This window comes from Alexandromys fortis, unplaced genomic scaffold (genome assembly GCF_014885135.2).
Source record: "Alexandromys fortis isolate MF-2015 unplaced genomic scaffold, M_Fortis_MF-2015_v1.1 scaffold_74, whole genome shotgun sequence".
NCBI lineage: Eukaryota > Metazoa > Chordata > Mammalia > Rodentia > Cricetidae > Alexandromys > Alexandromys fortis.
In genome coordinates this window covers 8,321,070-8,339,141 of record NW_026068008.1, presented here as the reverse complement: position 1 = coordinate 8,339,141, position 18,072 = coordinate 8,321,070, and positions in this window count along the sequence as shown.

Here is an 18,072-nt window from a genome sequence, read left to right as displayed (position 1 = left end):
ATCTCCAGTCCTTTGCCTTGTTCTTGTGGTCTGCCTTTGTTTATGTCCCACCAACCTCGATACTCTTGCTTTCATTTCTACTATGTTCTGAGTTACTTAGATGGTTGTATTATGTTCTCTGTTTAATGTTATGTAGGTTAGAGATTGATATCCTGTTTGGCACAGTCTAATTATCTAGGATACATTTTTAAAATATCCTAAGCAAAAAAATAGAGGTTCAAACCACCATTATAAAGGAGACAAGACGTCTTTGCCTCATAGAATCATTATATAAGTAACATGCAGGTTATCTTCCCTTATTTGAAGGGACACAGAAACTGGCTATAGATATATAGAGTTGTTATGGATTACTCTTTTGGATACTGATTGTTTAATTAAAAAGCTGTTTAGCCAATAACTAGGCAGAATTTCTAGCCAGAGAGGATACTGGAAAGAAGAAGGGGAGATGTCATGGGATGCAGAGCAAGCAGGATGGTACTATGGAGATGAGACAATAAAGTCATGAAGCAGAAAGTAAATTAATAGAAGTGTGTTAATTCAAGTTATAAGAGCTAGTTAAAAATAAAACTAAACTATTAGCTGAGGTTTTATAATTAATATCTTTATATCATTATTTGTGAGCCAATGACTTTAACCAAAATGTTCAACAACAAATGATATCCAACATGGAGTCATGTATTTCAACACGAGACTTGAAAAGGCATTGAAAAAGGTTCAAAATACAGATAAACAAAACCAAACATGGCTTCCTAGTCCCACAGTCTCTCATGGAGAGTGTGGTACAGAAATATGTCTCCTGGTTACTGTCTGCAGGCTTGAAGTGCCCATAAAGTAACCTGGGAGGTGGTTTAAGGTTTTGTTCATGCAGCCAGAAAAAGTGACAGATAGTCAATAAAGAATGTTCAGAGTGAAAAAAAAAGAAGGTTCAGAGTGGAAAAAAAAAAAACTCTAAGCAGTTACCATGTATTTAACAATGTGCAAAGGATTAAGAAAACAAGATGAAAGGGTGCAAACAGTTAAACAATGTTTAATAATATTAAAGTATTTAAAGAGAGAAGTAACTAAAAAAGTAAGCCATATAAGGAAGGTAAGTAATGCAACACAGGGAGTTGTGATCTTATATGGTGCTTTGTTGATTCTGAATTTTTGTATGCTCATGAGCAGACAGCAGCTGAAAGATGTTGAACTGTGGAAAAGACTCCTGAATTAAACCAACCTTTATAATTTAGGAATGTCTTCACTTGAAGATGGAAGTTTAAAAGTGGAGTGAGGAAAAGGTCGTACACTTGTTTACAAAGAAAGTCAAAGGTTGTGGATTCCTTCCGGGTTAATAGAGATCCTATTTGATCCCCTGAAGATCTTGGCTACAGACGTGAGAGAGAAAGACAAGAAAGACTGCAGAAGAGGTGATGTGTAAGCTGATCCCTTTCCATGCGAAAATCTTAGAGATGAAATGAAAGATGATAAATCTTTTTGGCTACAGAGTCCCCATGACTTATTATTATGTGTCACCCTTTGATATGGCATGGATAGAGTTTTATATTACAGTTTGCTTATACAGTCCAATCAGACTTATAAAGTTAACATATCTCTTTAACCTACTCAAACATAGAACCAAAAATTCATCTTTAACTGACTTGTATACACCATGTGTTGAAATAGGAGCGGCAGGGCTGCGTCCCCGGCACCCGGCCGCCCACATGGCTAGCTTATGTAACCATGCATTCCATACTTGTGTTAATATGCATTTGTCCTCTACCTTTAAGTGTTTGTGTGTTTTCAGAGCAAGGGGACCAGACACCAATGAAAATGATTGGCCCACCCACATGATCTAGCCTCTCAAAGTGCCTCTGTTCCATTTTCTTCAGAGTTCTTCATCCAGAACAGCTTTAAGTAAGGTCACTTGTGCTAAGATGGTTTAGCCTCACAGACTCTTCCACCAGAACATCAGAGAAGCCTTGCATTATCCCATCACACCCAGAGTGGGCAATAGCTAGCATCCCCATGACTTGCCCATTATCTTAATTTACTCATGGTTCCCTAAAGATGTCACTGTCCTCCTAAACAGGAAGTACATTAGAAAATGTGATACTAACATCCCCAAGAGGCATGGGGGATAATTTTTCATCATTAAATAGATGTTTATCATTTATATTGGAGTTGGCTACAAATTGTTACTGTTCATGGTCAGAGAAAAATCTAAACAAAGGAGATCTAATTCAGGGATATCTTTCTGAAAGTAAAATGGGGAATATAGTATAGGAATGGTGGGATAAGTGTTTAGATTTCTGAGTATACTAATGTTTTATTAATTTAATTTTTAAATTTTATTTTACATTCTGTAGTAAAAGGAGTGGTGAGCCACTTCCCACCGCATGGCTCTCTGGCTAGTTTATACTCAAAATAATTACATGGAAATGGTATTCATTTAAACACTGCCTGGGCCATTAGTTCTAGCCTCTTATTGGCTAACTCTCACATCTTGATTAACCTTTTTCTATTACTGTGTATTGTCACTTGACTGTGGCTTACTGGCATAATTCTAACCACCGTCCATCCTGGGTAGGAGAAGCATGGTGTCTGCCTGACTCTGCTTCTTCCTCACAGCATTCTGTTCTGTCTTCTCCACCAACCTAAGGGCTAGCCTATCAAAAGGCCAAGACAGTTTTTCTATTAACCAATGAAAGTAACACATAGACAGATGACCTTCCTACATCATTTCCCCTTTTTCTGTTTAAACAAAAAAGAAAGGCTTTCACTTTAACATAGTAAATTTACACATAACAAAACAGTTATCAAGCAAGAATTACAGTTATAATATTTATATCTATTTTATCTTTTCTTAAAGCTAAGGAAAACTATAACTATAACTAACCATTCTTCAACTCAAAGACTCCAGAAGGATATAATATTACCTAAGCAAACAATAAATAAGCAAGTTCCAAAACTCTAGAAATGAGAGAGACATCTTGCTGCCTGTATAGTCACCCAAAGTTCCTCTGTACCATTGGGGCATCAATCTTCAGCCTTCAGGCCCATAGTATCCAGCAGACATTTCCACGAAGCAAAAAAATTTCAAAGGCAGTTCAGTCATTATTTGATGGAGGAAGGTCATTGGTTAATTATAATAAAGAAACTGATTGGCCTCATAGCTTAGAACATAGGTGGGTGGAGTAAACAGAATAGAATGCTGGGAGGAAGAAGAAGTGAGCTCAGACTAGACAGCTCTGCTCTCTGGCTCAGAGATGCCATGCTCCCCTCTCCGGGGGTCTGCATGCGATGAAGCAAGCCGCCAGGTCAGACATGCTGAATCTTTCCTGGTAAGACCGGTGCTACACAGTTTATTAGAGATGGGTTGATCGGGATATCAGAATTAGCCAGTAAGGGCTAGAGCTAATGGGCCAAGCAGTGTTTAAAAGAATACAGTTTGTGGGTTGTTATTTCAGGGCATAAGCTAGCCAGGAAAGTTCAGCAGTCCTCTCTCTGCAGGTTCTTTGTGTCCAGTTTATGCACCAGTCCAGGCAAGAGCAATTTCTTGCCCAAATGGCTATCAAACTTCATAAGGAGCCTCTTCAATGCCCATCTTCCTCTTGAAGTAGATTGGTGCTGCCAGGAGCAGACGTGTCTCGTTGTCATGAAAAACTCTAAGTTATTAAAACATTTTAAATGCCATTTTCTGCAGTCTTTGAAAGATATGAAGAATGCCTATCTAACTGAGATATATCTCTATATATCTAGAAAATCTAACTAACATGACTACAGCTTTACTATTATCAATGATTATCCATTAGTAACCAATATTTCCTAATTATACATTACATTTTTAAATAAGCTACACAATCACAATACCTTAGTCAAGGTCAGAAATACATATGCATATAACAAAATTGACCTTAAATTTATATCAATAGAGTAAAATTTATACCAATGTAAATAATTATCTATATCATTTCTCCCTTTAAATATAAAAGAACAATTATAAACAATATTTGGGAATATGGGCGCAGTTATTTCTCCCCAAACTTCTTTTTGCTGAATGGGGGCAATGTTATTCCAGTCTTTCATGGTATAACCTGTGTGCCAAGTTCATCCTCGTTGGCAGTTGAGTGAAGTAATTTTTTGAGGGTGTTTACGGCCACCTTTCAGGAGGGTGTGGTCTATCATACCATATTGGGATAGAAGCAATCCACAGGGTCTCATCCTCTGTGAAAACAAAGCATCATATCCTTAGACCCAAATTTGGAAGTCATGATACATTAGAACATACATATTGGATCAGCTTAGCAGCCCACACAATGAAATGTCTCTCTGTATTTAGCTCCTTCACAGTCAAAAAATTTAAAGAAAACACAATGTACATAATCCAGACTCTGTGAATTTTCCATTTTTACATGGCTTATTTTTATTTATTTATTTTAATCTATAACCATCTGTACTCTGTCTCTTTAAAGACTTTACCCTTTTTTAAGGTATTAACTTTATTCTCTATATTGTTTTTCTTCTCTCTCCCAAGCCTACCATATACTCATCCAACACTATGACCCATTTAGAGTTCTTTTATGTTTGAATCTGTGCTATGGTGAATCTGTAATTCTTTACTATCCAGGAGCACTTCTTAAAATGCTAAACACTTCTTAAAAACTTATTTGTTGCACCATGTAGAGGTAATATGGTACCACCTATTTCCTGCCCAGTCTAAACCTTAATTAGGCTATTGTTATGATAATTACAATCGTTCCTGCTTGAGGTCAGCACAGTTCAGCAAGGCAGAGCAAAGCCTGAGCTGCTTCTGCCTCAGCCATTTGGTGCCCTTGAGCCATGCACAGTTCCAGGCACACGGCAAGTCCACACTGCTATCAAGCAAGTAAGCATTTTACTCACAAAACCCCATCCAAATTCTCTGTCTTCCACAAGAGACAGAGGTCATGCTAGGAACTTAGCCCAGAAAGCTGGTGTTTTAAAACTACATGGCTTTTTTCTTTCACCTTTGGTAGGAGCCACACTCAGCACTTTAGCTCTGAGAATGAGCTTTTTATATGAGTTACATTCAAATCTGCCAGGCAGACCACTGCGCAGTCTGGAAACATCTCTGTGTATGGCAGCGGGAATCTGCCATGATCTCCTCGTTGTGCGTGCCTAGTAGACCTGATCCCACCTCCTGCCCAGGTGGGGAGCTCTGAGCCATTGGCATGGTCTGGGAATACTTTTTTCCTGAACTCGAGCGGGGACAAAACCATCCAGTCTCATAAAAGCCACTAAAATGCTTTAAGGCTGGAATTCACACTGGCACCACAACCCAGGAAGGTGCATTTTAAAATGGCATGGCTTTTTTTTTTTTTTTTTTTTTTTTTTTTTTTTTTTTTTTGCTGCTGCTATTACTGAATCAGGAAATCTCTCTGAGGCACATCCTAGCAAACAGCAAAAAGCTGTGCTAAACTCCCTCTCACTTTTTTAAAAGCCCTCTTTGGTATTTAAGTGGATTTAGTCCATCACGTTGGGTGCCAATTTGTAGTAAAAGGAGCAGTGAGCCATTTCTCCCAAAGTGTAAAGTCTCCCGTTGTGTGTGAGAAGTGTCTGGGATATTATGTTAGGTTAAGACCAAGCCCCTTCCCTCTGGAATAAGACCGTCTATGGCATCCCACCATATGGAATGAACTCCAACAGGGTAGCTCATGTACCAGGGATATATGTTGTTGGAGGCTCTTTGTTGGTTCCCAGGTACCCAGACCATGAAATAGTCACTCAGAAAATATGTTATTTGCAATACTTTCTGGCCAATAGCTTAAATGTATTTTTAGCTAGCTCTTATATATTAAATTAACCAATTTCCTTTATTTTATATTTTACCATGAGGCTCAAGGCCTACTAACAAGTTTCCAGTACATCTGTCTCTGACAGTGGCTACACGGCTTCTTTTCAATGCCACCTTCTTTCTTCCAGCATTTAGTTTAGTTTTTATGACTAGCTCTATTCTGCTAAGCCACTGTCTGAAACAGCTTTATTCATTAACCAATAAAAGCATCACATATACAGAGGGATTTCCAACACCATTTCCACTTTTCTGTTTAAATAAAGGGAAGGTTTTAAATTTAACGTAGTAAAATTGCATATAATAAAACAGGTATCAGGCAAGAGTTATAGTTACAATATTTGTATCTACTTTATCTTTTATCATATCCAAGGAAAACTATAACTATTCTTAAACTCCAGCAAAGACTCCAGAAGGATATAATATTACCTAAGTAAATAGGAAGTGCATTGTAAGCAATTTCCAATCCTCTAGAATTGAAAGAGACACCTTGCTGCCTGAATGGTCACCCACAGTTCTTCTATAACATTGCAGGAACCATATTTAGCCTACAGGTCCATAGTATCTGTCAGACTTTTCCATGAAGCTGGAAATCTGAAGATCTCTCTTGCCTTAAAATGACAAAGTTCATCAATTGCTTTCTTCTGTGCCCTGCAAAACATCTGTCAGTCTTTTTCATGAAGCAGGAACCAGGAAGAACTGTCTTACCTTCCTTAAGCAACTTCAGCAGTGATTTTTCTGTGGGTCCTGTGTGTCCAGTCAAACAGTTCACACAAGAGCAGTTTCTGGCCCAAAAGGCTAACAAACTCCATGAGGAGCCTATATGATGCCCATTGTCCTCTTGAAATAGACTGATGCTGACAGAAGTAGATGTGTCTCATTGTCATGAAAAGTCCTAAGTTCTCAAAACATTTTAAATGCCATATTCTGTTAGTCTTTGAAAGGTTAGAAGAATAAGTATCCATCTGAAATATATCTCTGTACATATAGAAAACCTAACTAGTATGAATAGAAGCTTGATTATTATAGATGATTATAATCTGTATTTCTTAACCATGCTTTACATTTATAAATGAGTTGTACAAACATAATACCTTAATCAAGAGCATAAATATACATCTAACAAAATCAACCTTAAATTTGTATCAATAAATCAAGATCTGTACTAATGCAAATTATTCATATCTATAGCATATCCCCCCTTAAAGTAAACAAATATTTATAAACAATATTTTGGAATTAGGGCATAGTTCTCTCCAAACTGCTTCCTGCTGTTTATTGGGTGAAGTAATTTTGGGGGGTGTTATCTTAACATTTCAGGGGGCTCTTGATTTATCAAACCATACTAGTCTGAAAGGAATCTACAGGTTCCCATCCTCTGTGGAAGCAGCAGAAGAACCTCTTTTCCAAAGCAACTAATCCTTAGACCCAAATTTTGAAATCAAGACACATTTAAAATATATATGTTGGTTTAGCTTAGCAGCCCATACAATGAAATGTCTTTCTGTGCTTAGCTCCTTCACAGTAAAAATTTAAAGAAAATACAATAATATACATAATGTATACTCTGTGTATATTCCATCTTTATGTGGCCTGTTTTTACTGTATTAATCTATGATTGCCTGTACTCTTTCTCTTTAAAGACTTTATTTTGGTTTTTCAAAACTATTTACTTTTTATTCTTTTTTCTCTTTCTCTCAAGGCTATATACATTTATCTAACAGTGTTATCCATTCAGAGGTCTTTTTCATCTGAATCTATCTTTGTTGCGTATCTGTAATCCTTCTGTGACCAGGACCACTTTTTTTCTTTAAATGCTAACCAGATGTGGCTAGGTCCAATTCTGCTCTCCGGCCTGCATTCTCTGCCCAGTCCTACATGGCAGAGCCAAGTTTGCTTCTGCTGACAGCCTTTCATTCCACCCCAGATTCGAGGTCAAAGTAGGTCAGTGTCACCATTAAGCAATTTTAACATGCTATGCACAGATCATATTTAAATGTTCTGTAGCCAGACCTCCCAAGAGTCAGAGCTGTTCATCCTGGTGAACCAGGAAGTCACAATTTTTTAAAGAAGCCACACAGTTGTTACTGCATCTCCCTTGTAAACAGAACCTATCTTTAAAAAATGCTGTTTTCAATAAGCTGTGCTTGGATCCCATATTTTGTGGGTCTAGAAACTTTTTTTTCTTGCCCCATGCCTGTCTACCAATTGTTGGAGGCTCCTTATTCATTTCCAGCTACCCAGACCACAAAATAATCACTCAGACAATATATTATTTGCAATACTGTTTGGCCAAGAGCTTTATCATATTACTAGCTAGTGCTTATATCTAAATTAACCCATTTCCATTATTTTATATTTTGCCACCAGGCTCATGGTCTACCATCAAGGTTCCAGTGTGTCTGTCTCCAGCAGCAGCTCCATGGCTTATCTTTGTCTCTGTCTTCTTTCTCCAAGCATTCAGCTTAGCTTTACCACATAGTTATATTCTGCTAAGCCACTGGCTGAAAACGTCTTTATTTATTAACCAATAAAATCAGAAAATATACAGAAGGACTTCCTACACCAGTAAAAGATTCTGGTCCTATTGCCAGTGGCCTTTCAGATAGCCCAGGCTTCATTACTCTCTCCCAAATATTAAAGTCATAGATCAGTCATTTGGAGGATTCACAGCTTTTGGTCTAGAGTTCATGAGTTTCCATGAGCTTGGTTCAGCTGTCTCTGTAATTTCTCCATCATGATCTTGACATCCCTTGCACATATATTTCCTCTTTTCTCTAGTTTATTGGATTCACAGAATTTGGCCTAGAGCTTGGTTGTGGATCTCTGCATCCAAGTCCATCAGTTATTGAATGAAGGTTCTATGCTCTAAATGAGAGTTGGTGTATTCACCAATATGACTATAGTGGAAGGCCATTCAGGCACCCTCTCCATTATTGTTAGCAGTCTTGGAGTCATCCTTGTGCATTCTTGGGTATTCCCCAAGAACTAAGTTTTTGCCTAAACCTATAGTAGCTTCTCTATCAAGATCTCTCTTTCATTGCTAACCCAATCTGTCCATCTCCTTCATCTATCATCCCATTCCCTCATGTTCTCATTTCCCATCCAATCCTACTTACTCCCACAATCACCCTCAGTTTACCCAAGACATCTAATCTAATCTCTACCCAGGGAGATCCATGTGTCCATCTTAGGGTCCTCATTGCTACCTAAATTCTCTGGAGCTGTGAATTGTAGACTGGTTTTTATTTGCTTAATGTTAATAAAGATACATGAGTAAGTACATATCATAATGGTTTTTATGACTTGCATTACCTCACTGAGGATTTTTCTAGTTCCATCCATTTGCCTGAAATTTTCATTATGTCATCGCTGAGTAATATTTCATTGTGTAAATGTACCACATTTTCTTTATCCATTCTTCAGTTGAGTGCCCTCAAGGTTGTTTCCAGGTTCTGGGTATTATGAATAATGCTTTTGTGAGCATTATTGAACAAGTATCCTTGTGATATAATTGAGGATCCTTTAGGTGTGGCATTACTGTGTCTTGAGGTAGATTGATTCACAATTTTCTGAGAAACTGCCATACTAATTTAAAATTGGCTGTAAAAATTTGCACTCTTACTAGAAGTGGAGGAGTGTTCCCCTGAACTCCATATCCTTTCCAATATAAGGAGTCCTCAATATTTTTGATCTTAGCCATACTGACAGTTGAAAAATGGCATCTCAGTTTTGCTTTGAGTTATGTTTTCCCAATAATTAAGGATGCTGAGCAGTTCCTTAAATACCTTTCAACCATTTGGTATTCTTCTGTTGAGAATTTATTGTTTAGCTCTGTATCCCTGTTTTTACTTGTATTATTTTGTATTTTGATATCTAGTTTTTTGAGTTCTTTATATATTTTGGAAATCAGCCCTCTATCATATGTGTGGTTTGTGAAGATCTTCTTCCACTCTGTATGCTGTCATTTTGTCTTATTTTCTATATTTTTGCCTTACAGAAGCTTTTCAGTTTCAGGGAGTCCCATTTATTAATTGTTCCTCTCAGTGTCCATGCTACTGGTGTTATATTTAGGAAGCCATCTCCTCTGCCAATGTTTACAATGTGATTTTCCTGTTTTTCTTCTATCAGGTTCAATGTAACTGCTAGGTGGACTTCCTGCACAGCTTAGCCCTGAACCTGGGCATCCTCATGCGTGAGCTAGAAATGGGTGTTTTCCTGGTGGAGTGGGGTGATCAGGCAGTGTCCTGAGCCCAAGAGGCCAGGGGCCCAGGAGGCCAGGAGGCCAGGAGGCCAGGAGCCCAGGAGCCCAGGAGCCCAGCACGCTGCCTGGCTTATTGTTGGTGCTGAGCCATCAGAGCTACCTTCTGTTGCCTCTGCTCCTTCTCACACCACAGCTGTGCCCACACCTGCCAACCCTGTGGTGCTAACCTCCGCTTAGGGCCACAGGATCTTCTTGGTCACCACCACTTCACTCCATGCTTGTCTTGTCTGGGTCTCATCCTGGCCACACGTTTACCCAGGTTTCTTTCTTTCTCTCTTTCTTTCTTTCTTTCTTTCTTTCTTTCTTTCTTTCTTTCTTTCTTTCTTTCTTTTGGATGTATATTAAGGTCTTGAGCTATATAGATTTCAGTTTTGTGCATGGCAATAGATACAGATCTGTTTGCAATCTTCTTCATATTGACATCCAGTTAGACCAACACCACTGGTTAAAGATGTTTTTCTTTTTCTATTTTGGCACTTTGGCTTCTCTCTCAAAAATTAGGTATTCATGATATGTAGATTAATGTCAGGGTCTATGATTTGATTCCATTAGTCCATGTGTCTATTTTTATGTCAATATAATTTTTTAACTATAGCTCCATAGTAGTGTTTGAAGTCAGAGATGATGATGTCTATAGAATTTCCTTTACTGAACAAGATTGTTTTAGCTATTCTGGTTTATTATTTTCCATATGAAATTGAATATTGTTCTTTCAAGCCCTGTGAAGAATAGTGTTGGAATTTTTATGTGGATTGCACTGAATTTATAGATTGCTTTTGGAAAGATTGTATTTTTTATTTGGTTGATCCTACCTATCTATGTGCATGGAAGTTCTTTTCAATGTCTAAAATCTTTTCCAGTTTGTTTCTTGCAAGACTTAAAGTTCTAGTTATATTGGCCTTTCATCTGTTTGGTTAGTGATATCCCAAGATAAATGTGGCTATTGTAAGAGTTGATGTTTCTATGATTTCTTTCTTGGCACATTTATCATTTGTATACAGTAGGGATACTGATTTATTTTAGGTAATCTTGTATCCTACCATATTACTGAAGGTGTTTATAAGTGGTAGTAGTTGCCTGGTTGAATTTTTAGGGTCAGTTAGGTATACTATCATATCATCTGCGAAGAGCAATAGCTTGACTTCTTCCTTTACATCTTGATCTCCTTTTGCTGTCTTATTGCTCAAGCTAGAACTTAAAGTATTATATTGAAAAGATGAACAGTCTTTTTTGTTTCTTATTATAGTGGAATCACTTTGAGTTCTTCTCCATTTAATTTTATTCTGGTTGTTGGCTTGTTGTTTTATTTTAATCATGTTTAGATATATTCCTTTTATCCCTAATTTCTCCAAAATCTTTGACATGAAGGGGTTTTGGATTTTTGTCAAAGGCTTTTTGGCATCTAATGAGAAGATCATGTGATTTTTTTCTTTCAGTGTGTTTGTATGTTGGATTACATTGAAAAATTATCATATGTTCAACAATCTCTGCATCTCAAGGATGAATCTCCTGCATCTCTTTCTCATGTTGAATGATTTTTTTTGAAGTGTTCTTGGATTTGGTTTGACAGTATTCTATTTAGTATTTCAGCATTAATGTTTATGAGGGAGATTGTTCTGTAGTTCTTTTTCTTTGTTACATATTTGTGTAAAGGGTAACTGTGGTCTCATAAAAAGAATTTGTCAATTTTCCTTCTTTTTTATTGTGTGGAACAATTTTAGAAGAATTAGAACTAGCTGTTCTTTGATTTCTGGTAGAAATATGCACTGAAACCATCTGTCTTTGGGCTTTTTCTTTTTCTTTTGGTTGCCACACTTTTAATCACTGCTTTCTATCGCCTTAAGGGCTATAGGTCTATTTAAATTGTTCATCTGATCTTTATTTAATTTTGGCATATGTAAAGTATCAAGAAAGTTGTCTATTTTTATTAAATTTACCAATTTTGTGAGGATAAGTTTATGAAATATGAACTGAAGATTGCCCAAATTTCCACAGTGCCTGCGGTTATATCTCCCTTTTTATTTCTGATTTTGTTAATTTGGATAGTCATGTTCTTCTCTTTTGTTAGCTTGGGTAAGGGTTTGTTTATCTTGTTGATTTTCTCAAAGAACCATCTCTTTGTTTCATTGAGTCATTTTTTTTGTTCTCCTTATTTATATTTATTTATTTCAACCCTGAATTTGATTATTTTCTGGCAAATACATCTTGTTGCCAGAAGCTCTTTGTTCATTTTCTGGCTGCCCAGACCAGAAATATTCACACAGAAAATGAATTAATTAAGACACCCTTGGCCTATTAGCTTAGGCATATTCCTGGCAAACTCATACCTTAAATTAGTGCATTTGTCTGTGTACCACCACATGGCTGTGGCTTACCGGGTAAAGTTCCAACATCTGTTTCCTTTGGCAGCTACATGTATCTCTTTGACTATGCCTACTCTAACTGTTTGGATTTCCTGCCTTGCCCTTTTTTTTGTGCCACCATGGGCCCAAAGCAGTTTCTTTATTAACCAATAATATTTACAGTATAGAGAGGGGAATCCCATATAGCCTCATCTTTTCTGTTTATATAAAAAGAAAGGTTTTAACATTAACATAGCAAGATTACATATAACAAAATAGGTATCAAGCAAGAATTAGAGTTATAATATTTATATCTATTTTATCTTTTATCAGAACTAAGAGAAACTATAATTATCTATTCTTCATGTCCTTCAAGATCCCAGAAGGATATAATATTATTTAAGTTAAAAGGAAATACATTCTAGTCATAAACAAAGGACATTGAGCCTACAATTCACAATCTTAGAGAAGCTAAATAAGAAGGTGAACCCATAGAAAAACATATATTTATCCTCCTGGATATTGAAAGTAGACCAGATTGCTGGGCAAAAGTTGGGAACACGAGGGTGGGGGTGGGGTTGGAGGAAGGGGAGATGGGGAGAGAGAACGGAAAAGGGGAGGATGGGGAGAGCTTGGGGGAATGGGATGGTTGAGATGGAGGAAGGATGGATATGGGAGCAGGGAAGAAGATATCTTTATTAAGGGAGCCATTTTAGGATTGACAAGAGACTTGGCTCTAGAGGGATTTTCAGGTGTCCAAGGGGATTTCCCCAGCTAGATCCTTGGGCAGCAGAGGAGAGCGTGCCTGTACTGGCCTTCTCCCATAGCCACACTGATGAATATCTTGCATATCACCATAGAACCTTCATTTGGCGATGGATGGAGATAGAGACAGAGACTCACATTGGAGCACTGGCCCAAATGAATAGCAGAAGGAGGGAGAACATGAGCAAAGAAGTCAGGACCACAAGAGGGTACATCCACCCATGAAGACGGTGTGACTGATCTAATGGGAGCTCACCAAGGCCAGCTGGACTGGGACTGAAAGAGCATGTGATCAAACTTGACTCTCTGAATGTGGCTGTCAATGAGGACTGACTGAGAAGCCAATGATAATGACACCAAGTTTTGATTCTACTGTATGTACTGGCTTCTTGGGAGCCTAGTCTGTTTGGATGCACACCTTCCTAGACCTAGATGGAGGGGGAAGGGCCTTGGACTTCCCACAGAGCAGGGCAACCTGACTTCTCTTAGGACTGGAGAGGGAGGGGGAGGGAGAGGGGAAGTGGGGGGATGGGAGGAGGTGGAAATTTTTAATAAATAAATTAAAAAAGGAACTTCATTGTAAGAAACTTCCACAACTCTAAATTTGACAGAGACATCTCACTGCCTAGACAGTCATTCAAAGTTCTTCTGTAACATTGGAGCATCAATCTTTAAACTACCAGCCCATAGTATCTGCAGACTTTTCCATGAAGCAGAAAATTTCAGACAGTTCTGTTTATATTGGCACTTTTTCAGTCACTTTCTTCTGTGTCCTACAGAATGTCTGACAGATTCTTTCATAAAACAGAAATGCTGAAGGACTCTCTCACCTTCTTTAGGCAACTTCAGCAGTCATTTTTCTGTGGGTCTTGTATGTCCAGTTCATGAAGGATACCATCAAGCAGTATACACAAGAGCAGTTTTTTTCCCCAAATAGCTAACCAATTCCATAAAAAGCCTATTGTATGCCCATCATCCTCTTGAAGTAGATTGTTGCTTCTAGGAGCAGATGTGTCTCATTGTCATGAAAGGTCCTAAGTTCTTAAAACATTTAAAATGCCATATTCTTTTAGACTTTGAAAGGTTTGAAGAATACCTATCCATCAGAAATATATCTCTCTACATCTAGAAACAAAACTAAAGGACTACAAACTTGACTATTATAGATATGTTAACCTGTGTTTCTTAAACATGCTTTACATTTTTAGATGAACTGAACAAATAAAATACCTTAATCAAAATCAGAAATATACATATAATAAAAATGACCTTAAATTTGTATCAATAAACCAAGATCCATAACAATGCAAATTATTTATCTCTATATCATATTCCTCTTTAAATGCAAACAAGCATGTAAACAAACATTTATAAACAACATTTTCTAATTTGGGCATAGTTCTCTCCAAACTGTTTTCTACTTTTTGTTGGATGAAGTAATTTCGTGATTCACAGAGACTTTTGAGTGGATCTTGGTACATCATACCACAGTAGTCTGAAAGTAATTCACAGGTTTTCATCCTATATGAAATCAAAAGCAGAACTTCTTTTCCAAACTGCATATCCTTAGACTTAAATTTTGAAGTCAAGATACATTTAAAATATATATGTTAGTTTAGCAGCCTGTACAATGAAATGTCTCTCTATACTTAGCTCATTGACAGTCAAAAAATTCAAATAAAACACAAGTATATATATCCCCAACTCTCTTTTTATATTCCATCTTTATGTGGCTTTTTTTGCTCCTTTAATTTATGACTGTCTGTACTCTGTCTCTTTAAAGACTTTCTTTTATTTTTCTATACTCTTTTTCTTCTTTCTCTCATACCTACATATATTCAACACCGCAACCCATTTAGAGATCTTTTTTTTTATATCTGTCTTTATTGTGTATTTGTAATCCTTTTCTGACCAGGACTGTTTTTTAAAATGCTAAACACGGATATGACTAAGACTGTTTTGCCTTTTGACTCTGCCCAGTTCAACATGGCCAAGGAATGTTAACTGCCTCAGTAACCTGTACATACCTGTTCTTAGTATGCAGCATGTCTATGTCATGCCATTAAGCCATTTGTAATATGTTGTTCACAACCCCCCAGGAAAAGAGCCCATCAAAATATATGGCTACTAAGAACCTGTGCTAAACTCTTTTTTTTTTTTTTTTTTTTTTTTTTGTCTAGAATATCTTCTTAAGCTCTCTCAGATGTAGTTAACCCACATTGGTGCATCAACATGTGGTTGAGTTTGCTTCTTTTTGTTCTAGAGCTTTCTAGTGCTCTGCTAATTCACTAGTGTGAAATTTCTTTAACTTCTTTATGGAGGCATTTAGTGTTATGAAATTTCCTCTTGGTACTGTTTTCATAATGTCCCATAGGTTTGGATATGTTGTAACTTTATTTTCATTGAATTCTAGGAAACATTTTATTTCTTCCTTCATTTCCTCCTTGACCCATAGGTCAAGTTGAGTCAGTTGAGTATTATTCAGTTTCCATGAGATTTTAAGCTGTTCAAAATTTGCATTGTTGTTAAATTAAATAAAGCCATGGTGATCTGATAAAATACAGGGATTTATTCCAATTATTTTTGTATCTATTGAGATTTGCTTTGTGATAGGGTATGTGGTCAGTTTTAGAGGTTTTCTGAAGTGCTGAGGTTTATTCTTTTGTGTTTGTGTAGAATGTTTTATAGATGTCTGTTAATTCCATTTGAGCCATAACACCTGTTAGTTCCCTATTTCTCTGTTAATTTATGCCTGGCAGACCTGTTCATTGATGAGAAGGGGGGTGTTAAAATCTCCTGCTCTGAATGTGTAGGGTTTTATTTGTGGTTTATGTTTGGTAATGATTATTTAACAAATGTGGGTTCCCTTTTTTATTTTGGACATCAGTGTTCAGGGTTGATACTTCATTTTGATAGATTTTTCCTGTGATGAATACAAAATGTCTTTCTTCATCTCTTTTGATTAGCTTCAGTTTGAAGTCTATTTTGTTAGATATTAGGATATTAGGATGACTAAATCAGATTTCTTTCTAATCCCATTTGAATCTTTTTCAAACCCTTTACACCAAGGAAATATCTGTCATTGAAGTTGAGGCTTGTTTTTTGTATGTAGCAGAACGATGATGGCTCTTGCTTTCATTCCCATCGCTAGCACATGTTGTTTTATAGATGAGATGAGTCCATTAATATTAAGGGACATTAAATACTAATAACTGCTAGTTATGGTTTTATTTTTTGGAAGTAGTGTGTGTGTGTGTGTGTGTGTGTGTGTGTGTGTATGTTTCCCTTCTTTAGGATTTCCTGGTGTAAGATTATCGACTGCCCATGCTTTCATGGGTTATAGCTAACATTCTTGGGATGGATTTTCTGTCTAGGGCTTTCTGTGGGCCTTGGTTTGTGAAAAGGTATTGTTTTGTTTAAATCTGGCTTTTCATGGAATATCTTGTTTTCTCCATCAATGGTGATTGAACATTTTGGAAGGTATAGTAGTCTTGGTTGGCATCCATGGTCTCTTAGTGTCTGCTTAATATCTGTTTAGCTTTCTGAGTCTTCATTGAGACATTGGGTATTATTCTAATGAGTATGCCTTTATATGTTACTTGGCCTTTTTCCTTTGCAGCATTTAATATTCTTTTTATTTTATGTTGTATATTTTGTGTTTTGATCACTATGAGGTGAGGGAACTTTTTTGGTACTGTATTTGGTGTTCTGTAAGATTCTCACATATTTATAGGTAATTCATTCTTTATGTGGGAGAGTTTTATTCTGTGATTTTTTTAAAATACATTTTATGTGCCTTTGAGCTAGTATTCATCTCCTTTTTCTGTCCCTATTATTCTTAGGTTTGGTGTTTTCATGGTCCTTGGTTACATCCTCATCTGCAATTCCTGTTTGTTTACATAGATTTTTAATTTTTAGGATTTCCTCAGTTTTTGTTTACTTTATTGCCTCTATTAAAATTTTGAAGTCTTAAACTAATTTCTTCCCTGTTTTATTTTTTATTTTTGCTTTCTTGGCTTTATTTGAGGGATTTATAAATTTATTCTAATTTCTTATTTGTTGTTTTCCTCAATTTCTTTAAAATTTTTTTCACTTCTCCTCTAAGGATCTCTATTATATTCATAAAATTGTTTTTTTCTACTTCTTATGAGTTGGGATGTTTAAGTTTTTCTGTTTTAGAACTCCTAGGCTCCATTCTGGTTCTCATTTATTATTATTTTTTTCTCATTCAAGCTCAGTGAGGTCTCTAAAGTACTTGCTGAGATTTCAACTCTCTCCCTCAGGATAAATGAGTCAGTAAAATGTTGTAAAACATATAAATTTAAGGTTATATTTCTAGTAAAAGAGTTAAATTATTTTAGATAGGATACATTATAGAAATAATGATGGGGACAAAAACTAAAACCTTAAAGCCAAGTCACAGAAGGTATAAATATGTTGTAAGTATTTCTCAAAGATGAGAGGTACATAATATGTGTTATGCATCTATTCATGCTAACAAAACTTTGACTAAAAGATGTATGTCTATTCACACCATTGCTAACTTTGTTAAGCTTTAACCACATGAAGAGACTAAGTCACAATGGAAACTGTAATAAAAATTAATTGAAAACATTTTCCCTACAAAACTAATTTTATTTTTCTCCTCTTTAATTACATTTTTTGTACTAATAGAGACTGTTACACAGATTTAGATTATGTAAGAATACAGTATTAAAATGATCAAGAAAGTTTCTTCAGTTTTTCTTTTAGTTTTTCTTCAGTTTCTCCATGTACCGGGTTTATGGTTTAAAGTTTATTTCTGGTACTAAAAAAGCTTTCCTTCAAGAATTATAGTTTTAAGGTTCACAATCTTTATTTTTTAATTTTTTTTATTGAGAATAAGAAAAATA